Below are 27,180 nucleotides of genomic sequence, written 5' to 3' on the forward strand. Positions count from 1 at the left end.
GTAAAACTACTTTTTAAAAAAGGAGGGAGAGAGAAAACGGGTAAATATAAAGTGGTTAGGTTGACATTTGCAGTGGAAAAAATGTAGGAATCAATTACTAAAGATGAAATAGCAGCGCATTTGGAAAATAGTGACAGGATCGTTCCAATTTAGCATGGATCTATGAAAGGGAAATCCTGCTTGACAAATCTTCTGGAATTATTTCAGGATGTAATTCGTGGAGTTGACAGGGGAAAACCAGTGTAAGTGGTGTATGTGGACTTTCAAACGCTTTTCACAAGGTCCCACACAAGAGATTGGTGTGCAGAATTAAAGCACATGATATTGGGGTAATGTGCTGACGTGGATAAATAACTGGTTGGCAGAGAGAAAGCTGAGAGTCGGGATAAACGTGAGCTTTTCAGAATGGCAGTCAGTGGCTAGTGGGTTGCCACAGGGCTCAGTGCTGGGACCCCAGCTATTTAAAATATACATTCATGATTTAGATGAAGGGATTGTGTATAAGATCACCAGGTTTGCAGATGACACTAAGCTGGTTGGCGGTGTGAGCAGTGAGGAGGACGCTAAGAGGCTGCAGATTGTTTTGGACAGATGAGGTGATTGGGCAAATGCACGGCAGCTGCAGTATAATGTGGATAAAAATGAGGTTATCCACCTTGAAGGCAAAAAGATGAAGGCAGAATATTATCTGTGTGGCAGCAGATTAGAAAAAGGGGAGGTGGAACGAGACCTGGGTGTCATGGTACACCAGTCATTTAAAATTGGCATGCAAGTACGGCAGGCGGTAAAGAAAGCAAATGGAATGTTGGCCTTCACAGCTAGCGCATTTGAGTATAAATGCAGGGAGGTCTTACTGCAGTTGTATATGGACTTCGTGAGGCCTCACCTGGAATATTGTGTTCAGTTTTGCTCTCCTATTCTAAGGAAGGAAAGTTCTAGCTATTGAGGGAGTGCAGCGAAGGTTCACCAGGCTGAGTCCGTGGATGGCAGGACTGATGTATGAGGAGAGACTGGATCGACTGAGCGTGCATTCACTGGAGTATGGAAGGATGAAAGGGGATCTCATAGAAAAATAAACAATTCTGGCGGGACTGGAAAGATTCGATGTAGGAAGAATGTTCCCGATGTTGGAGAAGTAGAGAACCAGAGGACACAGTCTAAGGATAAGGGGTAAACCATATCGGACTGACATGAGGTGAAACTCCTTCACTCAGAGAATTGTTTACCTGTGGACTTCCCTACCACAGAGCATAGTTGAAGCAAATTCATTGGATATATTCAAGGGGGAGTTAAATATGGCCCTTCCGGGTAAAGGGATCAAGGGGTATGGAGAGAAAGCAGGAAACAGCTCCTGAGGTGAATGATCAGCCATGATCTTATTGAATGGTGGTGCTGGTTCGAAGGGCCGAATGGCCTACTGCTGCACCTATTTTCTATGCTTCTATTAAACAACTATATAATATTTAGAGGAATATAGAAAGTTAAGCGGTAAAATTAAAAAGCATATTAGAAATGCTAAGAGAGACCACGAAAAATTATTGGCTAGTAAAATGAAGGAAAATGCTAAGATGTTCTATCAATATATTTAAAATAAGAAGGTAACTAAAGAAAGGTTAAGGCTTATTAGAGACCACGAGGGTAATCTTTGAGAAGATGTTTGAAAAATTCTTAACGAATACGTTGCATCTGTTTTCACTAAGGAAAGGGGCAATTCAGATATTGCTATCGAGGCGGAAGGTGATATTCTGGATGAAATACATTTAATGAAAGAGGAAGTATGATGGGCGTTTGGCAACATTGAAAGTAGGTACCTCCGCAGGCCCGGACGAAATGCATCCCAGGCTGTTGAGCGAAGTAAAACAGGAAATATCAGAGGCCTTGACCAATAATTTTCCAGTGCACTTTGGATTTTGGCATGGTGCCGGAGAAATGGAGCATTGCTAATGTAGTACCCTTTTTTAAGAAGGGAGAAATGGATAGGCCATGTATTACAGGACAGTCAGCCTAATCTCAGTGGTGGGAAAATTATTGGAAAAAATCCTGAAAGAAATGGGAAATCTACATTTGGGAAGGCAAATATTTATTAGGGACAGTCAACACAGATTTAGTAAGGGAAATTGGTGTTTGACTAACCTGATAGATTTTTTGAGGAGATGACACGATAGTCGATGAGGGTAGTGCATATAGTCTGTTGTATAAACACTTCAGCAAAGCTTTTGATAAGGTCCCACATGGTACATTTGCAACGAAGGTTAAAGCCCATGGGATCAGTGCCAAGTTGCAAGTTGGATCCAACGATGTTTTTGCTAGGAAGCAACGGGAATTGGTTTGTGGATTTATTTGCAAATGGAAGGGCGTTTCCAATGCAGTTCCACGACGCTCAATACTGGGTACCTTGCTTTTTGTGGTATATATCAACGATTTAGATTTGATTATAGCAAGTATGATTAAGTAGTTTGCAGAAAATACTAAAGTTGGCTGTGAGCTTGATAATGAAGAGGAAAGTCATGGGCTGCAAGAGAATATCAATCTTCTGGTAAGCTGAGCAGAGCAGTGGCAAATGGAATTTAATTCCTAGAAGTGTGAAATAACGCACTTTGAGAGGGGTAATAAGGAAAGGCTGTACACATTAAGTGGTAGGCCACTTCATAGTGTAGATGAACAAAAGGACCTTGGAGTGCTTGTCCACAGATCCATTAAAGTTGCAGTCCAGCTGGATAGGTTGGTTGCAAAAGCATACAGAATTTTTGCCTTTCTTGGCTGAGGCATAGAATATAAGTGCAGGGAGGTTATGCTTATATTGTTTAATAACTTTGTTAGGCCAGAGCTGGAGTAGCGCGTGCAACTCTGCTCGACGTATTATAGGAAGGACGTGATTGCACTTGAGAGGGTCTCGAGGACATATGCGAGAATGCTGCCTGGTATATAGAATCTCAGTGATGAGGACAGATTGGATAGGTTGGGACAGAGGACTTTGAGAGGAGACCTCATTGACGTGTAAAACATATTGAGGAGCCTGGATATAGTGGACAGAAAGGACCTATTTCCATAGGTGAAGTAATCTATTCGGAGGTTGCACAGTTTTAAGATGTTTGGTGGAAGGTTTAGAGGGAAGCTGTCTGGGGCGGGGGTCGGCTTCTTTCCGCAGAGGGTTGTGGGGATCTGGCACTCACTGCCTGGAAGAGTGGTGGATGCAGAAACCCTCTCCACTTTTAAGAGATGGTTGGATGTTCACTTAAAATGCCGTAACCTGTAGGGTAACGGACCTAGAGCTGATAATTGGGATTAGATTCGATGACCTTTTGTTGTTCGGTGCAGATATAATGGTAAGTACTGCAGAAAGAGAATACGTCCAGGGTGATCTCCTGGACAAGTTTCGATCGCCTGGATGGATCGGAGTTAAATTTCCCAGATTTTTTCCCCCTAAATTGTCCTAGTTTTTTTAACTGTTTTTTCCTTCTCCCAGGCGATCACATGACTTCGGTTTGACTGGAGTTTATCATGTTTCTGTGTAAGGGATGCCGCTATTGTGTGAGGCGAACTGGTTGTCTTTCGGCCATTGATAGTTTTCATGGGTTTGTGTGTTGTCTTCGGGGCTGCAGGCCTGGGGGCAGGTGGCTCTTTTTCAAACGGCATGGACAATATGGTCCGAGGTGGCCTCCTTCTGCCCTGTATATGTCTATATTTCTATTTTTGAATTAGGTTTTTGACAGCCTGCTTGCAGATGGCCGATTATCTCAATGAATTTCAAAGATATGAGCTGTCCAGAACAATACCGCCACATTTGCCTTTGTCCAGACTACACTGGCTTTTAATACTGGCAGGCAAAAATGCAATGTAGCATTTCATTTATTCGTTCTGGCATGTGGGTGTCGCTGGCAAGGGTGTGGTGAGCGACCTTTTTGTAGCGCTGCAGTCCTTCCAGTTGAAGAAATCCCACAGTGCTGCAAGGCATGGAGTTCACAGATTTTGTTCCAACAATAATGAAGGAAATTCGATATGTTTGCAAGTCAGGATAGTTTGTAACTTGGAGGAAAACAAAAAGGTGATGGTGCTTCCATGGACCGACTGCCTTTGTCCTAATAGGTGGTTGCGTTTGGGTGGTGCTACGGAAGATGCCTTTACGAGTTGCTGTAGTGTATGTTCTCGATGTCACACACTTTTTTCCGATGTTAGAGGGAATTAGATTTTGAAGGCGCTGGATAGGTTGGCAATCAAGCGGGTCATTTGTCCTGGATGATGTAGAGCTTTATGGGTGTTGTTGGAGCTGCACTCATGCAGGCAAAGTGGAGAGTATTCAATCACGCTGCTGACTTGTGCCTTTTATATGGTAGAAAATAGTTTGGGGAGTCAGGATGTAATACACGCCCCGCAGAATACAGAGCTTCTGATCGATTACTTTTGCCATATTAACTATGCTGCTGGTCCAGTTAAGTTTTTGGTCAATGCTCATACCCAAGGTGTTGATTCGGCGATGCTAATGCCAATTAATATCAAATGGAGGTGTTTAGACTCCAGCTTTTTGGAGATGATCAGCGTTCAAACGGGAGACGGTTCGTGTACAGTCTCGGCACATGCCCACAAGGGGAAAGGAAAGGCCAGAAAAACCAGCGGACGCTCCTAGATTTAGAGAGAAGCGCCAAGAATAAAAAGGGATGTACGACAAATGTCAACTTGGTACTACAAGGGATTTAGGCTAAGTAGAACAAAGTAAAGACGATAAATTAAAAAGTAAATAACAGAGGGAAAGAGACAGTACGAGAATAGTATTGCCGCAAACATAAAATAGAATCCAAAGTTTATATCTGCATGCTAACAATAGACGGCATGTCATAAGAGGAGGGGCCAGTTGGGATAAAACTGGTGATCACTTGCTGTACCTGCATACTATCCTTTTGTGTTTCATGCACAAGTACCCCCAGGTCCCGCTGTTCAGCGGCACCTTGCAATCTTTCTCCATTTAAATAATAACTTGCTCTTTGATTTTTTTTCTGCCAAAATGCATGACCTCACACTTTCCCACATTATACTCCATCTGCCAAATCCGATTTAAAACAGGCAGCCAACCCTCAGAAAAAGCCCCCCCCACCTTCCAATCTACGTTAGTGCCTTAGAGCTCTGTTAGAAAGGATGAAAATATGGTGCAATGGTTTCCAGTTCGAGCCCCTTTGCAATAGCTAACAGTCCCTTTACTGTTCTGTGATCGAGATGCCTAAACTACAACCCAGTCGGAAGATAAAAATGATCTTTTTGTCGCTGTTTGCGCGAGTTAATTCCTCGCTGACCCATGTAACATGAAAAGGTGCTCCTGTAGACCACTCGAGCATGTACATAAGAACATCAGAAACAGGAGCAGGAGTCGGCCATACGGCCCCTCGAGCCTGCTCCGCCATTTAATACGATCATGACTGATCCGATCATGGACTCAGCTCCACTTCCCCACCCGCTTCCCAAAACCGTTCACTCCCTTATCGCTCAAAAATCTGTCCATCTCTGCCTTAAATATATTCAATGACCCAGCCCCACAGCCCTCTGGGGCAGAGAATTCCAAAGATTCACCCCGCTCTGAGTGAAGAAATCCCTCCTCATCTCCGTCCTAAATAGCTGAGCCCTTATCCTGAGATTGTGACCCCTGGTTCTAGACTCCCCAGCCCCGGGGGGAAACACCCTCCCTGCATCTACCCTGTCAAAAGTGAATTTGATAACTACTTGAAGGAGAATGATTTACATTAATAGAGCAAAGGAGTGGGTTAAGTGCATTGCACTTCGAAAGACCCAGCATAGACTGTATGGAACGAATGACATCCTTCTATGGTGTACTATTCGATGATTTTAGAAAAACTTAAACCGAGACTGAAATGAACAGCTTGAATTTCTATAGCGCCTTTCATGTCCTCCGCATTAATGCGCTTTTTGAAGTAAGTTCACTCTGATAATGTAGGAAGGGCGGCAGCTAATATGCGCACAACAAGATCTCCCGAACAGCAATGTGATAATGACCACACAACATGTTACATCATAATGTTTGTTGTTGGGCAAATATTGCCTCAGCACACCAGGCAGAGCTTTTATGTTCTGCTTCAATATATTCGGAGACTTGCATCAACACCTCATCCAAAAGACAGCAATTCAGACAGTGCAGCGTCCCTCAGTGCTGGCACTGGCAATGCCAGCCTTGATTTTGTGCTGGTGTGGCTATCAAGAACTCAACATTCTCATCATCAAAACGAATCAATTCCTGACCAAATGCTGACTCTTAATTAATCAGCATGTAAACAACCGACCTCTGCCTTTTCAACAGCTAAAAAAAGCGGACAATGAACCCCTCGATAGGCCCAGCAGGCTGCAGATAGATAATGGTGCAATTCAAGGGGTTAGCTTTCTGCCACTGACGGAATACGGGTTTGTTACTTTTATATTTTGCTCTTTCAACTGAATATGACAGAAATCTTCTGGCATGGATACAATTGATGTACAATTCTCGGATACCGTTTAGTTGGGGAAATATTTCTTATCAACCCCGAGTGATGATGTTAAAAGAGGATATTTTTACCAAATATTTTTCAGACTGCGAGAGCGATTAAATGTACATTGTCTTGCTTCCTGTTCACAGTTCGACTCACTACATCCGATCAGTCACGAAGCCATCTCAGTTTAGGCGGTGACCTATAATGTGATTCGAAGATGGTCGAACACGCACGCCTGCATGATATTATCTGGGTCAGGCGCGTGCTTTGCAGCAGTTTCTGCACATTGTCATAGCAACCCAACCGCAGCCGCTGGTTTCTTCAGCTGCACATCTGTTGGAGTCATAAACTTTGAGTTTAAGTTCTGTCGAGCCTATTAGTGGGGGAGGTGTTCTGCAAAAAAACCTCGACGTGGAGGGATGATTACAATTTGTTGTTCATTTAAGTCAAATTGTGTGAGTTTGGGTTATTTTGAGACGCTAAAGTAATTTCTCATTATTGCCGAGTTTTCCTAATGCTTCAGGTTTAGCACATTTCAAAATTTGTGTCGCTGGAGTTTGATCTGAACTTTCCATTAATGTCTCAACTGGGTGCAACCTGTTAGTGCAGCTCTTGAACCGTAGCCTTGTGGGATATATTTCAAGTGCATATCCAAGTATTTTGAAAATGTGATGAATGTTGCTGCCTCTACCGACCTTTCAGGCGGTGAATTCCATTCCCACAACGCAGTCTGGGTGAAAAATGTCCTCTTCAGCTCCGCTTTAATCTCTCTACTAATTACTTGAAATCTCTTCCACCTTGTTATATCCAGTCTGCTGTGGAAATTGAAACTTCCTTTCCGCTCGATCATGCAACTCATAATGTTTTTGGACTCAATCATGCCTTCTCTCAGCCTCATCGTTTCCGAAGTAAATAAACACAGTCCAGCCAATCTATTCTCAAAGCAAAAATGCTGCAATCTGGCAAATTGGACTTTGATTTCCAGGATACAATTTGAAAATTTGCTACTGACACTTAACTTGGACGTCAGTAAGATACAAATAAACTTGAAGAGGACATAGACAGGCTGGTGGAATGGGTGGCCATACGGCAAATGATTAAAACTCAGAATAGTGTGATATGGTCCATTTCGGCAGGAAGAATGATGTGGGACAACAAAGGCTTCTTAAAGCATTTTAAAGTATGTGCAGGAACAGTGTACTGAGTAAATTTTAGCAGAAGTATTTTGGGTGTTCTCGATTAGGTTAAAAACTTATAAAGCACATGGGACCCTGGGTTTTATCAATAGACTCATTGAGTAAAAAGCCAGGAAGTTATGCAAAATCTATTTAACATATTCGTTTTTCCGAAGCTGGCGGGGTTGTGTCCAAGCCTGGGCGGAACACTTTAGGAAGGATGTGAAAGCTTTGGAGAAACTACAGCAGAGATTTACGAGAATTGTTACAGGGATGAGGGATTACAATTACTTGGAGATACTGGAGAAGCTGTGGTTGTACTCCTCAGAACACAGACAGATAAGTGGATATTTGCTACAGATCAGTACAATCTTTAATGGTTTATATGAAGTAAACAAATCGAAAATGCTTCCAACACTTATGGGCATAGATTTAAGGTATATCTTGAAAAAAGCAAGAGGCACCATAAAGGAAAATTTAATGCGACAAGTGGCGAGAATTTGGAATGCACTGCATGATACTTGGATGAAAAGAAGATTCAATAGTATCCTTCAAAAGGGAATTTGATAACGACTTGAAGGAGAACGATTTACATTAATAGAGCAAAGAAGTGGGACTATGTGCATTGCACTTCGAAAGACACAGCATAGACTGGATGGAACGAATTACATCCTTCTATGCTGTACTATTCGATGATTCTAGATAAACTTAAACCTAGACTAAACTAAACAGGTTGAATTTCTATAGCGCCTTTCAGGAACTCCGCATTAATGCGCTTTTTGAAGTAAGTACAGTGTTATAATGTAGGATGGGCGGTAGCTAATATACGCACAGCAAGATCTCATGAACAGCAATGTGATAATGACCACACAACATGTTACTTAATAATGTTGGTTGTTGGGCAAATATTGCCCCAGCACAGGAGGGAGAGCGTCTCTGATCTGCTTCACTAAAGTCGGAGCCTTGCTTCAACGTCTCATCCAAAAGACAGCGTTCCCTCAGTGCTGGCACTGGCAAAGCCAGCCTCGATTTTGTGCTAGTGTGGCTAGCAAGGCCTCAACATTCTCATCATCAAAACTAATCAATTACTGACCAAATGCTGACTCTTAATGAATCAGTATGCTAAATAATCGACATCCGCCTTTTCAACAGCTAAAAAGTGCGGAGAATGAACCCTCGATGCGCCCAGTACGCTGCTGATAGATAAGGGTGCAGTTCAAGGGGTTTGCTTTCTGTCACTGACGGAATACGGGTTTGTTACTTTTATATTTTGCTTTTGTAACTGAATATGACAGAAATATTCCGGTTGGGTTAAATTGATGTACAAATCTCGGTAACCGTTTTGTTGGGTTAACAACACTAATTAACTTCGAGTGGTTAATGGTTACCAAGGGATATATTTTACAAATATTTTTCAGACTGTGAGAGTGATTAAATGTACATTTTCTTGCTTGCTGTTCACAGCTCGACTCACTACATCCGATCAGTCAATAAGCCATCTCAGTTTAGGCTGTGATCTATAATGTCAGCCTTAGACGGTCGAACACGCACGCCTGCATGATATTATCTGGGTCAGGCACGTGCGTTGCAGCAATCTCTGCATATTTTCATACCAACCCAACCACAGCCGCTGGTTTCTTCAGCTGCACATCTGTTGGAGGCATGAATTTGATTTTAATTTCTGTTCAGTCGATTAGTGGGGGTGGTTTTCCGCAAAAAAACAGCGAAGGGAAGGGATGATTACTATTTGTTGTTCATTTAAGTCGAATTGTGTCAGTTTGGGTCATTTTGAGACTGAAAATAATTTCTGATTATTGCCGAGTTTTTCTAATGCTTCCGGTTTAGCACATTTCCCAAGTAGGGTCGCTGGGGTTGGATCTGAACTTTCCATTAATCTCTAAACTGCATGCAACCTATTCGTGCAACTTCAATCGGTGGGCAAACACTTCTTATGAAGACTCCGAGAAACATTTAGTTAGCATTTATAACTGCATGCTTAATTTAACGGCTGTCTGCAAGGATTTAAGACAGTCAAGTCATGTTTGATAACGTGCAAGGAATCTTTTATAAAGTAACCTATCGCATAAATGTAGGATATAACGTAAAGTCAAGGTTTTGCACAAAAGGTTTGTTTGGAGAATATCAAAAATGGTGGACAGGGAGCGATATTCTGCTCCATCCAACCAGTCTGGTACAATTGTGATGCCTTGTGAATCGAAATTTATAAATTCTCGACCCCACCCAAAACCAAGTGAACTACTGCAAAATTTAACAAAACAGATAAAGGCACAGGATGATGAGTGGTAAAACATCAGGAAAAGTCCTCTACGAACTGTTTATGTGATTACAACTAGTCCAGACGATTATAGTGGCCCACGTTTATGCTACCTGATATCTCCCCATTGTACGACATGACCACCATAACAGCAAGTAGCCGGTCCATCCCTCTCTTGATGGGATGCAGCGACTCGGCATCCAATGGACAAGCCAGCAGCCTGTTCCGCTGGCGCACTATAATTTTATTAAAAAAACTCTTGAAATCTTAACTCTGGCCCTACCTAACCAATGTAATCGAAGCATTTTGTCTCGAAAAAGGCAATCATTCCCATTCACATCTTACAATCTTGAAAATTCACTGCAGCGTCTACTCTTCTCTCAAGTATACAGACCCAATTCTTTGAGCCAACATGGTAACGAGGATACTTCAAACAGGGTATTAGACTTGTGGCACTCCTCTGCACCAATTGTATCTGCATGTTCGCTCAGCATGTTATGGGACCGAAGTTGGACACCGTTTTCTAACTGAGGACGGACTACCGCCTTGTGAAAGAACAAACTGGAACGCGGTATGCTTATATTTATAGTTAATTATCCAGTAACTACACCCTCGAAAAATCAGACCTTTTGGATCAGAAAGAAATAGCACCATGGATATAAAGCTGAATGATGGACAAAATTCAAAAGGTTCGGTCAAATTGATGTGTGTTAGACTGCAAAAGGTTGGAGGCAGTTTTGAAGTCTAACGCAGAAATGCAATTTTATGCTTTGTGTATTTCGACAATGTAAATTTTGAAATAGCAAAAATCATTTCGAAATTTGCCTCAACACAAAATTAAACTGTATGTTAAACTGTGATCATGTCAGTCAGCGCCTTCTGGAAAAGAGGTTGATAGTTTGAGGTATTTGATGATTAATATGGATAAGTGAAATATAAGTGTGCAGGCTGATAGGGTTTTGTTGACACCTTCACAGAGGAGGAGGACGAGGCAGGTATTGCAGAAGTCCCCTGATTCCATCTCGCTCTCCAACAAGTACTTATTTCTGTGTACCGGTGAGGCGAAGGTGGCTCTGGGGAGTGCAGCCAACGCCATGTCCATGGCACCACGGATGGCTCAGATGCACGGGGGCGGGGGGGATGGAAAAGAATAGAAGAACTATAGTATTAGGGGACTCCATAGTCAGGGGAGCATATAAGTGTTTCTGTTGCCGCAGACATGACTCTAGGTTAGCATGTTCCCTCCTTGGTTCCAGGGTCAAGGATGTCAGTGAGCGGCTGCAGTATATTTTGGGAGGAGAAGGTGGACAGCCAGAGATCGTGGCCTATAAACCAACCATTGACAGCGGTAGGAATAGAGATGCGGTCCTGCAGGCTGAGGTGATGGAGCTACGAGAGAGATTAAAAAGCAGGTCCTCAAAGGTAGTAAAGTCCGGATTACTGCCAGTGCCACGAGCCAGTGATTACAGCAGTAGGAGCACAGAGCAGATGAATACGTGGCTGGAGAGATGGTAAAGGCGGGAGGCATTTATTTTCCTGAGGCATTGAGACCACTTCTAGTGGAGGTTGGTCCTGTACAACCCGAACGGGTTGCTCCTCAACAGATCCGGGACCAATATCCTCGCGGGGTTGTGGTTGGGAGAGTGGCGGTGGAGGTGGTCCGGGGGGTTGGGGTAGCTAATGCTGTTGGGGAGGTTCTAAACTAACTTGCCAAGGGAATGGGAACCTGGAAATAGTTTCAGTAGGGAGGGGATTAAAGCTGGAAATAAAGAGCAAAAATAAAGAAAGTGAGTTTGAAGGAGGGAGGATACAAGCAGAAAAATGGATAAAACAACAAATTTAAAGGCGCTTTATCTAAACGCACGTAGCATTTGTAACGAAATAGATGATTTAACGCCACAAATTGAGAAAAATTGGACTGGGAAGAAAATATTTAGGGCTATTTGACAATCCGGTAAGACAAACAGAAAGGAAAAAGAGGTGGGTTAGCTCAATTGATAAATGATGGCATCACTGCAATAGTGAGAAATTATGTTGGCTCAAATGATCATGATGTTGAAACAGTTTGGTGGAGTTAAGCAATAATAAGGGGAGAAGTCACTGGTGGGCATAGTCGAAAGGGACCCTAATAGGAGCAACTCTGTTGCTCGCAGCATAAACCAGGAAATAGTGCGAGCTTGTAAAAAGGGAACAGCAATAATCATGGGTGATTTTAACATCCAAATTTAATGGACAAATCAAATTTGTCTGTTTAGCCTTGAGGAGGAGCTCATAGAGCGCATAAGGAACGGGTACCTTGAGCAGTATGTAACGGTACCAAACAGGCGGCAGGGAATCTTAAATCTGGCCTGGTGTAATGAGACAGGATTAAAAAGCCAACTCCGAGTAAAGGATACCCGAGGAATGAGTAATCATAGCATGATTGAATTTCAAATTCAGATAGAGGGTGTGAAGGTTGCATCTCTAACTCGCGTATTAAGCTCAACTAAAGGAGACGATGAAGGCATGAGTGCAAAGTTGTCTAAAGTGGACTGGGAAAATAGAATAAAGTGTAGGACGTTTGATGAATTGTGGTTTACATTTATGGAGATATTTCGCAACTCTCAAGAACAAAATATTCCAGTGGGGAGGAAAGGATATAAGAGTAAATATTACCATGCGTGGCTAACTTAAGAAATAAGGGATGGTAAAGAATTAAAAACAAGGGCATATAAATCACCATAACCAGTGGAAGGACAGAAGATTGCAAAGAATTTAAAGCCAGCAAAGAATTCGTTATAAAATTATGAAGAAAGGGAAGATAGACTATGAAAGTAAACTAGTACAAAATATGAAGAACATTGGCAAGAATTTTAATAAAAAGGAAAAGAGTGGCTAAAGCAAATGATGATCCCTTAGAGGATGAGACCAGGGAATTAGTAATGGGAACATGGCAATGGCAGAAACTCTCAACAAATAATTGGTATCTGCCTTTACAGGAGAGGAAACTAACAATATTCCAACAGTCGTTAGTCGAGGAGCTGTGCCGGTGGGATGGAGGAGCCAACTACATTCACAATCAATAAGAGTTGGTGCTCAGTAAAATAATGTGACTAAAGGCAGATAAATGCCCTGGACCTGATGGCTTGCCTCCTAGGATATTAAGAGAAGCAGGGATTGTGGATGAAACGGTTGTAATTTACCAAAATTCGCTGGATTCGGCAGATTGGAAGAGTGCAAATGTAACACCACTATTTAAGAAAGGAGACAGACAAAAATCAGGAAACTATAGACCAGTTAGCCTAACATCTGCAGTTGGAAAAATGTTGCAGTCCGTTATTAAAGAAGCAGTGGAAGGACATTTGGAAAAGGAAAGTTCGGTCAGGCAAAGTCAGCATGAATTTATGAAGGGGAAGTCATGTTTGAAAAATGTGCTGGAATTCTTTGAGGATGCAACGAACAGGGTGGTTAAAGGGGAATCAGTGGATGTGGTGTATTGCGCCTTACAGAAGGCAATTAACAAGGTGCCACATTAAAGGTTAAAGCACAAGAAAAAAGTTCACAGGTTTGGAGGTAAATTATTTGCATTGATATTGAATTGGGGATCTAACAGAACTCAGAGAGTCTGGATAAATGTCTCATTCTCTGGTTGGCAAACAGTAACCATTGGGGTGCCGCTGGGACCCCAATTATTTACAATCTATATTAACGATTTGGAAGGAGAGACTGAATGTAATGTAGCCAAGTTTGCTGAGATAAAAGATGGGTGGAAAAGCAGTGTGTGAGGAAGGCACAAAACACCTACAAAAGGACATAGATAGGCTAAGTGTGTTTGCAAAAATTGGGCAGATGGAGTATAATGATGGTACGTGTGAGATCATGCACTTTTCAAGAAAAAAATCCATCAGCAAGTTATTATTTAAATGGAAAATGATTGCAAATTGCGGCGTTACAGCGGGACCTGGGGGTACTTGTGCACGAAACACAAAAGAATAGTATGCAGGTACAGGGAGTAATCAAGAATGCCAATGGAATCTTGGCCTTCATTGCACAGGGGATGGAATATAAAAGCAGGGAAGTATTCCGACAGCTTTACAGGCTATTGGTGAGGCTACACCTGGAATACTGCTTGCAGTTTCTATATTTATTTGGAGGCACTTCAGCAAAGATTATGAAGATGAGGGTGCTGACTTATGTGGAAAGTTTGAGTAGGTTGGTCCTTTACTCCTTTGAATTCAGAAGATGAGAGGTGATCTTATCGAAACGTATAGGATTATGTGGGCGCTTGACAATGTGCATGCGGAGAGGATGTTTTAACTGATGGGGGAGACTATATTTAGAGGGCATGATCTTAGAATAAGGGGCCGCCCATTTAAAACTGAGATGAGGAGAAATTTCCTCTCTCAGAAGGTTTTAAATCTGTTGAATTCTCCGCCTTCGACAGCTGCGAAGCTGGGATATTGAATAAATTTAAGACAGAAAAACACAGTTTGTTAAACGATTAGGGGATAAGGGGTTTTGCAGAGCGGTCAGGTAAGTGGAGCTGGGTACATGATCAGATCAGCCATTCTATTATTGAATGGCAGAGCAGTTTCGAGTGGCCGTATGGCCTACGCCTGCTCATATTTCTTATATTCTTATGTTCTTGTATTAAATTATGTAAGAAAATACACTGAACCGTATCTCTTAACAGAGAGACCAGAAGTTCAAAGACTCATTTCGTTCGAGGAGTATACATGCAGTAGGTAAAGTCATGAAAACAATGCCAACAGAAATTTTGTTTGAGGAAGGATGAGGCCATTCAACAACCGGTGCATTTTCACCATTCCATTCGATATTGGCAGATCTGTATCGTAACTCTATCCACTCGGCTTTGCTCTGCAACCCTTCTGTAAAACTTTGTTAAAAACAAATCTCACTTTATCCATTTTCATTTGACATAGCTTCAACAGATTTGCACGGGAGAAGTAAGGAATGGATTCCTTATAGAGGATCCCGCATTACAACCTGTAGGATTAAACCATCGTCGCAAACAATGGGTAAAAAAAACTGTCCCATTACTTGTCATGGTAGATGCTATTACCGTTACCACAAGTGGAAGGTTAAATTATTCCCATCTTGCGAGCGTGGAGCTCCGACTCAGACCCAGGTGCACATCCTTGACAACTGCGCTCAGAGAAAATTTGAGGCAGCTGAAATATTCCCACTCTGTTACACCGGAAGTATTGGCCTGGATAAAAAACTTGATGTTTTCTGTGCTGCTACTACCGAACAAAGATCAAGAAGCGGAACATAGTTCCACAATTGCATAACCCTTGGATTGATCAGGTGCTGCCCGACATCAGTCCTAAATGTGCATTGTTCTAATTGTAAGGCTCTGTCCACTAATTCTGGGCTCTCCCAGCAGATTTTAATTATTAATTTATCTGCCTCATCAAATACGTTAAGTTATTTAATAATCTCAATTGGATCATCCTTCTTCATATTCTATATTCAACAAGCACGGTTTTTGGGAATTACATGGTCAGCACATGTGGAAGCTCACTCCACGTCTTCGGATTAAGTTACCAATGGGCAGTTGAGAATGAGGGGGTTGAAGACGATGCTTAAATCTTTGAGGATACTCCTAAGGTAACAGTGCGTGACAGGGAGAGCCGCAATTGCTGGAGATGCAATAGTTATATTTGGATAATAAAGCATGGAATCAATCGGGAGGCGTAGCTTTGTGCTCGAATCCCTACCTCGTGCAAGGTATGCAGCTGCTAAAACCAGTGGTTCTGCTTCGATTGCTATTGACAATTTGCATAAACTGCTACAAACCTCATCCTTGTCCAGATAATGTCATGCAGAATTGCGGGTCCCGCCATTTTAGATACATTCTCGCATACCACCTAAACCCAGATGGATTATTGTATCGTCAGATGCACGGAGTGAATGTGGGAACAGGAAAAAAAAGATAATCTTTAGCCCTCTGTTGCAGTCATGCACTTATTTGGCAACAACATCTGCTTTACTCCATCAACTGCTCTTGGAGAGTCAACTATGTTTTCACCAGTAAATATTTCACATTTTGTCATGGAAACTAAATAAAATTAAAATGCCATATGATATCAGTATCCGAGTGCTGACCCATTTACCTCTAACTAGAGCGTACTCAGCTCAGAGAAAAGTTGATTGTCTGCATTTTTTCCCGTTACGAATACAGACATCGTTTACTCTGAATACTCCACAATAGATAGACGACAAGTATGTAGCAGCCCAACATGAAATTGAAATTGGACATAGGTGGGAACATAAATATATGTGCTTGTTTCTTGGATAGTAGCGAGTAAACATTGCACTCATTCATTTCGAATTCCGCTATCCATTCGGCCGAACGGCGTGTTTTATCGTGCTGTAACCTCTGTGCTTTTCTATTCCTATATCTGCTTATTGGAAGATGTTGTTTGGAACTCCAGAAGTAAATTAAAATCCATGTTTGAGGTAACGTTACATGTTTAAATTTGAAGAGAGTGAAGCTTTTTACACCAAAATCTATGTTTCCCCAGGCAAACAGCATATTTGTAACAATGCATTTAGTGTGTACTTAACACAAGATATAAAGGAAACAATTGCATTAATTTGTATACGTTCCAGAGAACTAACTAACTTTCAAGACACTAACTTTTATGTTCACTCATTAGTGATAACCTTTATATGAATGAAGAGTGTATCCTCATACAATCATAACATGAGCTTTTTAAAAATGTGTTTCATTATTACAATAATAGACAAGAGGATGTAACTCAAGTGGTAAGATTTTCCCTTGGCTCTATTGGAAGATTAACGTACATATGCCGTGGGTTATTTTATTTTGTTGCTAATTGCAATGGAATCTCAATCAAAAACATGATGCTAGTGATTTGAGGACAAATATCAAGCAGGAAAAAAAAACATGAACACAGCAACAATATGCTGATCGATTGTTACCCAATCAGTACTTTCATCTAAATTTCAAGACGTTGAACACAGTGTTCTTCAGATTTTTCCTTTTCCTGTTTTTATGAACTAAAAATATCAAAATTCTTAATACGTGAAAGGGAAAAACAAATACATTCCCAGATTGAATTAAACGAACTTCATGAATATGACATAAATTATCAAGTTGAAAAATGCAATCGGTATTAATTTAAATAGAGATAAATAAAAACAGATGAGCTGCCAGCTTCGTTAATGTGTCGCAATTTGCCATTGTCAGATGGCAATATGCAGAACGGATTGTTTCCTCATTACTAAGAGATATTTTAGCACAATAATGTATGTGGCACGTGCTTCTTATTCGCTAAGGGTTTATCTTCCAGGCTTTACTTGGAAAATGGAGACTTCACTGAACACTGAAGGGGACGTAATGAGTCCCCATATTTACCCGCAATCATAGAAACATAGAAACATAGAAAATAGGTGCAGGAGTAGATCATTCGGCGCTTCGAGCATGTACCACGATTCAATAAGAACATGGCTGATCATTCACCTCAGTACCCCTTTCCTGCTTTCTCTCCATACCTCTTGATCCCCTTAGCCGTAAGAGCCATATCTAACTCCCTCTTGAATATATCCATTAAACGGGCATCAACAACTCTCTGCGGTAGGGAATTCCACAGTTTAACAACACTCTGAATGAAGCAGTTTCTCCACAGCTCAGTCCGAAATGGCTTACCTCGTAATCTAAGACTATGTCTCCTGGTTCTGGACTTCCCCAACATCGGGAAAAATTCTTCCTGCATCTAACCTGTCCAGTCTCGTCAGAATCGTATAAGATTCTATGAGATGACCTCTCATCCTTCTAAACCCCAGTGAATAAAGGCTATGTTGATCCTGTCTCTCCTCATATGGCAGTCCAGCAATCCCTAGAATTAGTCTGGTGAACCTTCACTGCACTCCCTCAATAGCAAGAACGCCCTTCCTCAGATTTGGAGACCAAAACTGAACACAATGTTCCAGTTAAAGCCTCACTAAGGCCCTGTACAACTTGCAGTAAGACTCCAGGCATTTATAATCAAATCCCCTAGCTATGTAGGCCAACATGCAATTCGCCTTATTCACCGCCTGCTGTACCTGCATGCCAAACTTCAATGACTGATGAACCATGACACCCAGGTCACGTTGCAGCTACCCTTTTCCTAATCTGCCGCCATTCAGATATTATTCTGCCTTCGTGTTTTTGCCCCAAAATGGATAATCTCACATTTATCCACATTATATTGCATCTGCCATGCATTTGTCCACTGAGTTAACATGTCCAATTCACCCTGCAGCCTCTTAGCGTCCCCCTCACAGCTCACACCGTCACTCAGTTTCGTGTCATCTGCAAACCTGGAGATATTACCATCAATTCCTTCATCCAAATCGTTAATGTATATTGGAATGAGCTGGGATCCCAGCACTGAGCCCTGCGGCACTCCACTAGTCACTGCTGACCATTCTGAAAATGACACGTTTATCGCAAAGCTCTGCTTCCTGTCTGCCACCAGTTCTCTATCCAGGCCAGTACATTGCCCCCAATACGACGCGCTTTGATTTTGCACACGAATCTCTTTTGCGGGACCTTGTCAAAAGCCTTTTGAAAGTCCAAATACACCACATCCACTGGTTCTCCCTTGTGCACGCTGCTAGTTACATGCTCAAAAAATTACAGAAGATTCGTCAAGCTTGATTTCCCTTTCGTAAATCCATGTGGACTTGTATCGATCCTGTCACTGCATTCCAAATGCACAGCTATTTCATCCATAATGATTGATTCCAACATGTTCCCCACTACTGATGTCAGCTAACAGGCCTATAATTACCCGTTTTCTCTCTCCCTCCTTTTTTGAAAAGTGGTATTACAGTATCTATCATCCAGTCCACAGGAACTGCTCAAGAGTCGATCGACTGTGGGAAAATGATCACCAATGCATCCACTATTTCTAGGGACACTGCCTTAAGTACTCTCGTTTGCAGACTATCAGGGCCCCTGGATTTTATGAGACTTCAATCCCATCAATTTCGCAAACACAATTTCCTGCCTAATAAGGATATGCTACATTTCCTGCTTCTCACGAGACCAATTGTCCACTAGTACATTCGGAATATTATTTGTGTCTTTCGTCGTGAAGACAAAACCGAAGTATTTGTTGAATTGGTCTGCCATTTTTTCATCCCCATTAATAATTCACCTGAGTACGACTGCAAGGGACCTATATTGTCTTCACTAATCTTTTTCTCGTCACATATTTATAGAAGCTTTTGCAGTCATATTTTATGTTCCATGCAAGCTTCCTCTCGTACACTATTTTCCCCCTCTTAATTAAACCCTTTGACCTCCTCTGTTGAATTCAAAATTTTTCCCAGTTCTTAGATTTGTTACTTATTCTAGCCAATTTATATGTCTCTTCCTTGGTTTTAACACTATCCATAATTTCATTTGTTAGCCATGGTTGCGCCACCTTCCCTGTTTTATTTTTACTCCAGACAGGGATGTACAATCCGATAAAAGAGAAGGTCCAGTGAGACGTGGAGGCTCCCAGATGGATTCACCGACCAGAAGAGTAACTGCTACTTGAATTCAGATGAGAAAAACGAAAGCACTATGTGTAAGATTAAATGATTTCTATACTATTTGTGTCCTTCTCGAGTAAGTCATAATTTTAAATGCTTTGAACAGTTTACATTCAAGCTGTCTTGAAAAAGTTGTTTCCAGTAACAATGCAAGGGGACAACATTAATTTGATGATGAAGATTGTTCCGTCGCTATTCCTAGTGAAATCATTGAAGCTAAGGGAAATCTTGATACGCACATGACAGTCAAATGACTGGAAGCAATTACTGGTAGCTGTACTGTTAAGGAGAATTTCCTGGAGTGTATAAGGGGTGGTTTTCTAGACCAATATATCGAAGAACCAACATATCGATATATAGAAATTATGCCATCCGAGACTGGATCTTGTGCAATGAGAGAGGATTCATTAGCTATCTGGTCGTGCGAGTCCTCTTGGTGAAGAGTGACCATAATATTGTTGAATTATTCATTACGATGGCGAGTGACCCAGTTAATTCAAAGACAAGGCTCCTGAACGTAACAACAGGTAACTTCGATGGTATGAGACGTGAATTGGCTAGGATAGACAGGCGAATGATACTTAAAGGTCTACCAGTGTACAAGTAAGATTTTGGTAAGTGGGAGAACTTCAAGGTTTAATTCTTTTTTAAATCATTTCAAGATTGGTGTAAATTACTCATAACAATTTCGAGTAGCTTCTAAAGGTAAAATAAGATTACAAGCTTAAGTAAATCTGCAATATTAAGGAGATAGGATTCTTGTAGATTTAAGCAAAGACAAACAAGCAAGCTAGCATAGCTAATTGGACAGCTAGAAAAACTGTTTCTCTAAGCAGGCCAGCGATGATTCAGCTAGTAACACCATACAAATAAGGGGCTTAGTGCAGCCTTGCTTGGGGTGCAGCGGCAGGTCAGAGTGCAAAGGTCAGAGTTTGGTAAGTGTGTGAGTTAAGGCACGTCGGAGCGGGAGGTGTTGCTTTGTCTTATTTTCTCCATCAGTGCGGACTCCCCGACCTGGGAGGAAAAGATAACGAAGTGTGACATCACAGCCAGAGGTTAGGTGACGTCGGAACGGCCTATAAAGTCCAGCTGGTGCAGCTGCAGCAGGGAGAGAAGGCAAAAAAGTAGTAAAATGAAATCGAAAAGTGACGTCACAGCCAAAGAAGTAAGTGATCGGCTGATGATTGGTGAGTAGTGTTTTTACTTTTCTTTTCTTTATCATTAAGTAACCTTTAGCATTATTGTTGCCAAATTAAGTTAATCTAGGGGTTAATTCATGGCAGGAGTGCTCCGATACGTGTTATGCTCCTCCTGCACTATGTGGGAAGTCAGGGACTATTCCATTGTCCCTGACGACTACATATGCGGGAAGTGTATCCGGCTGCATGCCCTGACAGACCGCATTGCGGCACTGGAGGTGTGGGTGGATTCACTCTGGAGCATGCGCTATTCTGAGGATTTCATGAACAGCACGTTTAGTGAGTTGGTCTCACTGCAGGTAAAGGTTACACAGCCAGACAGGGGATGCGTGACCAACAGGAAGGACAGTAGAAGGAAGGAAGTGCATTGGTCCCCTGCAATCATCCCGCTAAAAAACAGATACACCGTTTCGGGTACTGTTGAAGGGGATGACTCATCAGGGGATGGCAGCAGCAGCCAAGTTCATGGCAGCTTGGGTGGCTCCGCTGCACAAAGGGCAGGAAAAAGAGTGGGAGAGCTTTAGTGATAGGGGAATCTGTACCGAGACTCCAGGATGATATGTTGCCTCCCTGGTGCAAGGGTCGAAAATATCTCTGAGCGGGTGCGGGATATTTTGAAGGGGAAGGGTAAAGAGCCAATTTAACTGCTGCATATAGGTACCAACGATATAGAACCTCATTCTGTTTTCTATCTATATCGTTGGTACCTCAAAAGTAGAAATCTCAGGATTGCTATCAGTATCACGTGCTATTCAGAGTAGATCTAGTCCTTACTACTAGGGGGATCAAGGGGTATGGCGAGAAAGCAGGAATAAGGTACTGAAGGTGCATGTTCAGCCATGAACTCATTGAATGGCGTTCAGGCTCGAAGGGCCGAATGGCCTACTCCTGCACCTATTTCCTATGTTTCTAAGAAAGCAAATGGAATTTTGGCCTTCCTAGTTAGGGGATTTGAGTAAAGGAGCAGGAAGTCTTACTACAGTTGTACATGGCCTTGGTGAGGCCTCACCTAGAATATTGTGTTCAGTTTTATCTCCTAATCTAAGGAAGGAAATTCTTGCTATTGAGGGAGTGCAGCGAAAGTTCAGCAGACTGATTCCCGGGATGGCGGGACTGACATAGGAGGAGAGACTGGATCAACTGTGCCTTTATACACTGGAGCTTAGAAGGAAAAGAGGGGATCTCATAGAAACTTCTAAGATTCTGACGTGACTGGACAGACCAGATGCGGGAAGAATTTTCCCGATGATGGGAAAGTCCAGAACCAGGGAACACAGTCTAAGGATAAGAGGTAGGCCATTCAGGATTGAGATGAGGAGAAGCTTCTTCACTCAGAGAGTTGTTAACCTGTGGAATGCCCTAAAGCAGAGAGTTGTTGATGCCAGTTCATTTGATATTCAAGAGGGTGTTAGATATGGCCCTTACGGCTAAAGGAATCAAGGGGTATGAAGAGAAATCAGGAAAGGGGTCCTGAGGGAAAGATCAGCCATGAACGTATTGAATGGTGGTGCAGGCTCGAGTGGTCGAATCATGCTTGAGAAATCTTCGAGAATTTTTTGAGGTTGTAACGAGTAGAGCGGACAAGGGATAACCAATGTATGTCCTGTATTTGGACGTTCAAAAGGCTTTTCACAAGGTCCCACACAAGAGATTAGAATGCAAAATTAAAGCAATTGGTATTGGTTTAATGTATTGATGTGGATATAGAACTGGTTGTCAGACAGTAAGCAAAGAGTAGGAATAAATGGGTCCTTTTTAGAATCTCAGGCAGAGACTAGTGGGTACCGCAAGTTTCAATGCATCGACCCAGCTATTTACAAAATACATTAATGATTTGGACGAAGGAATTTAAAGTAATACCTCCATGTTTGCAGATGAACTCAGCTGAGTGCGAGTATGAGCTGGGTGGTGGGTGCTAAGAGGCTGCAGCTGAATTCGACAGGTTTAAGTTAGTGGGCAAATGGACAGAAGATGCAGTATAGTGTATAAAAACGTGAGGTTATCCACCAAGGTGACAAAAACAGGAAGGAAGAATATTATCAGAATGCTGACAGATTCGGAAAAGAGGAGGTGCACCGAGACCTTGGTGTAATGGTACATCAGTCATTGAAAGTTGGCATGTAGCTACATTAGGAGATGAAGAAGCCAAATAGGATTTTGGCCTTCAGAGCGAGGGGATTTGAGTAAAGGAGCAGGGAGGTCGCACTGCAGTTGTACAGGCACTGGCTGAGGCCACACCTTGGATTTTGTTTTCAGTTTTAGACTCCTAATCTGAGGAAGAACATTCTTGCAATTTGGGAAGTGCAGCGAAGGTTGATCAAACTGATTACCGGGATGGCAGGACTGACATATGAAGAAAGATTGGATCGACTAGGCTTATATTCACTGGAATTTAGAAGAATGAGACGGGATCACATGGAAACATATACAATTCTGACGAGATTGAAAAGCTTAGATGCACTGAGAATGTTCCAGATATTGGGGAAGTTCAGCAACAGGGTTCACAGTCTAAGGATAAGGGGTAAGCCATATAAGACCGAGATGAGGAGATACATCTTTATTCAGAGAATTTTGAACCTGTGGAATGCACTCCAACAGAAAGATGTTGAGGTGAGTTCGCTAGATATATTCGAAAGCCAGTTAGATTTAACCGTTACGTCTAAAGGGATCACGTGTCATGGAAAATACACGAATGTGGTAGTGAAATTGCATGATCAGCCATGATCATATAGATTGGTAGGGCAGGCACGAAGGGCCGAATGTCCGACTCCTGCAACTATTTTATATGTTTCTATGTTTCTATAATACGCTGTGCTGAAGAGGGATATCGGGAGATTGGTGTGTGTAGTATTAACGTAGATATAGAAAAGTTTTGCAGAGTAATCTATTTCCGCGTTATAAATGCTATGCAAATATATTTAATAAAAATTGTAAACACTTTCAGTAAGATTCCTAGTGCGATTTCGCTTGTAGTCTTGACCGTCGCATGTGGCTGCATTGAAAGTTAGTCACAAGATTTGGACTTCAGTTATTTCCCACGCCTAGTTGCCCTTGCGAATCTGGCGGTGGACCATCTTCTTGAAACTCAGCATTCATGCTGATGATGGTACTCCCAAAGTGCTGTTAGTTAGGGTGTCCCAGGATTTTGAACCAGCGGCTATGAAGTACAGCGATATATATCGAAGTCTGGATGGAATTGACTCCAAGGTGATGCTGTTCCCATGCACCTTCTGCTCCTGTCGTCCTGGCGGTGATCCTTGTGTTAGAGGTAATGTTGAAGAAGTCATGATGCGTTGTTGCTTTGCATCCTGTAGGTGGAGCACACAACAACCACGGTGCGCCGCTGGCTGAGTGCATTAATGTTTAAGGTGCTCGAAATATGTACGTGTTATCCGGTGATCTCAATCATTTTTCTGGGAAGTCATATTAGTCTCGATTCTTGATCACTCTCTTTCCCAGCCGTCTCGTTCTGTCGCACAGGCACATGTCCACGTTGATTGATTTTATACAAATTGCCTTGTATTGCACAGTATGATATTTGTTCTATTTTAGTTCACTCGGAATTTGCTGAGAATATTTTTAACAATATTTGGGACACGTTTCATTCTGAACCCCTAAATTCGATATCAGGAGAACACAGCTCACATTAGTGGAGCGGTCTGGCGGCGAGTTTCCATTCAAGGTCCTTAGTAGAAGATGTTAGAATGATTTTCGCTGTGCAGTAATTGAATATATGATTGAATTCTTTGCCATTATTTTTGGGAAGATTTGCAATAATATTCCGGTGCTTGTCTTTATATATCAGATGAATAAAGTAATTATTTTAAAACTACTAATAATTCCAATAAAATAGGGAACAGATAGAATGCCAGACTTTCGAGGTTTCCCATTGTGAAATCAGCAAATATATTATGCAAGCCGACTTAGTTAAGTTCATTCGAAAGAGCGTTCGCACATTGTTCATTGTTTACTGTCCGATGTTTGAGTGTTTGGGAAGACGCAAAAAATGGAAGCCATCTAGCCCCTCCAGCCTGTTTCCCTATTCATTTATATCATGGTTGATCTGTACCTGAATTCCATTTACCTATCTTACACCCATTAACCAACACTAAGCTCTCAAGCTGTTGACAACTTCAGTCGAACTAATGTTGAAAGCTTTTTGCGAAGATTGTTAAAGATTTTCACGATCCTTCATGTGAAGAAGATATTCTTTCCATCAACCTTGCAATTGTACATCTCTACTTTGAAGGTTATGCCCGTAATTCTGTACTCCCGCAATAGAGAAAATCAGTTACTATCTACCTACCCCATTTAAATCCTAAATCGTCTTTTTCCTCACAATCAGATCGCCTCTAAATTTTCTGGATTCAACGCAACTCATGTGCTAGCAAGTTTGACATTCCAACCACTCTCTTCGTATATAAGATTGTCCTCAATTCCTTCTGGATATATTGGTGACTATCTTATATTGATGTTTGCTATTTTTAGACACCTCACAAGTGGAAACATCTTCTCGACCTTTAACCTATGATATATTTTCATAATTTGAAAAACATCAGTAGGTAACCCTGAGTCGTCACGATTCTAGGCAAAAGAACCCCAGCCAGCTCAGTCTTTCCTAATAGTTATTAACTGTCAATTTTGGTATTATTTTTCTAAATTTCGTGACAGCTACTCCAGTGCCGCTATAAACTTTTTGTAATATGGTGAGGGGAACATTTTACAGTAATCTAAGAGTGGTCTAATTAAGGTTTTTTAGAATTTCAACAAAAATCCTCTGCCCTCCAAATATTTTCGTCGAGAAGTCAACCCCAGTGCTCTGTCTGCAATTTGCTGGACTTATTTAACCTAGATCTCTAATTTTAGTGGTTTATAAATCTAGATCCCTTGACACCTCTACCCCATTCCGACTCTTAGCTCCCAATGAATACATGGCCTCCTTATATCACCTACCAAAACGTACCAGCTCAAACACGTTTCGCAATTTTGGAAACGACCAAAGTTCACTACCAGTACCATTCATTTTCCCCAAAATGTTCCATTTTACAATCGTAAATTTCGATTTCAGTTTCTCCTTCAATGGTACTGTCGCTAGGAGTAGGATCATCATCATTGCAAGAAGCAGTCTTTTTTCCGATTACACTTAACATGTTCTATCCACGAATACACAGAGATAATGTGTCGGCCTGATACTCATATTCTTCCTCCTTGCGCTGTTGGAGCTGATGATATCGATCGTCGATTCCATTTTCTAATGCTAGGCATTGTGCAACAGTTCTAAAAAAGCATGTCAACTAAATGTTGGTTGTTATGAGGAGAAATTGCTAAACAATATATTTATTTCTACTGAAAAATAACACAGACTCTGCATTTAAATAGTAACTTTCACGTTGGGACGTCCCAAACTGCTTTGCATCCAATGAAGCAGCATTGAAGTCTAGTTACGGTTGTAATGTTGGAAACTGAGCTGTCAATTTGCTCACACAAAGCTCCCACAAATAACAATTTTATAAATGACCGAAGCACCTGTTTTTTTTTTAGGTATTGGTAGAGAGATAGATATTGGTCCTGGAAACAGGGATGAACTTCCCTGCCTTAACTTAAATAGTACGATGGATTATTTTACGTCCCGCTGAGAGAGCGCACTCGATCGCGGTTTAATGTCTCATTGGAAAGACTATACATCCAGCAGTGCAGTGCGCCCTGAATATTACAACAAGAGGGTTACCTTACATTCTGCTGCCAAATATTCTGGAGTAGGATTATGAACCCAATGACCTTCTGACTCAAATCCTAGAGAGCTACTAACTGGCCCACGACTGGCACACTACAGTATTTTTAGAAATCGGAATCTGGTTTTCAACTCCCGAATGTCCAGAAATATCATAAGGTAAGCCACAATACATTTTTTCTGAATAATTTGACACAGCGACTGTTCATTTATGTCAGCTTGTTCTTATAATTGATTATAATTATTTAGTATTTAGACAGACATTCCGATTTCCTTTTCAACCTCCAAATAAACTTATTGAGCAGAGCATTAGCTCTGAAAGATGGATACACTGAGTTCCGACCTGCAGCAGTCTGATGTCTCCATCACTGTTGTTGAAAGGATTTCCTTCATACAGTGGGAGATTTAGCAGAAAAATCACGATTGTGATGACGTCTACGTCTAGTTCATAAAATACCTTGCTCAATTTAATCCATCAAGGCGTGTGAAGCTAAGGACTTTACCTGAAAAAAGAACAGCTAAAAATAAACATATAGGGAGAAATGTGAGAATGCACAATAAATTATAGACCGTTAAGAACAGATGGAGGCAATTCGGCACATCATGCCTGGGACGGCTCTTTGAATGATCTATCCAATTACATCTGCTTCCCTGCCTTTCCTCCATAGACCTGCTATTTTTTTTACCCTTCCAGTATATATCAAATTATCTTTTGAAAGTAAGTGTTCAATATGCTTCCAACATTCTTTCCGTCAGGGCATATTTTTAACTCTTACCA

This window comes from Pristiophorus japonicus, chromosome 25 (assembly GCF_044704955.1).
Source record: "Pristiophorus japonicus isolate sPriJap1 chromosome 25, sPriJap1.hap1, whole genome shotgun sequence".
NCBI lineage: Eukaryota > Metazoa > Chordata > Chondrichthyes > Pristiophoridae > Pristiophorus > Pristiophorus japonicus.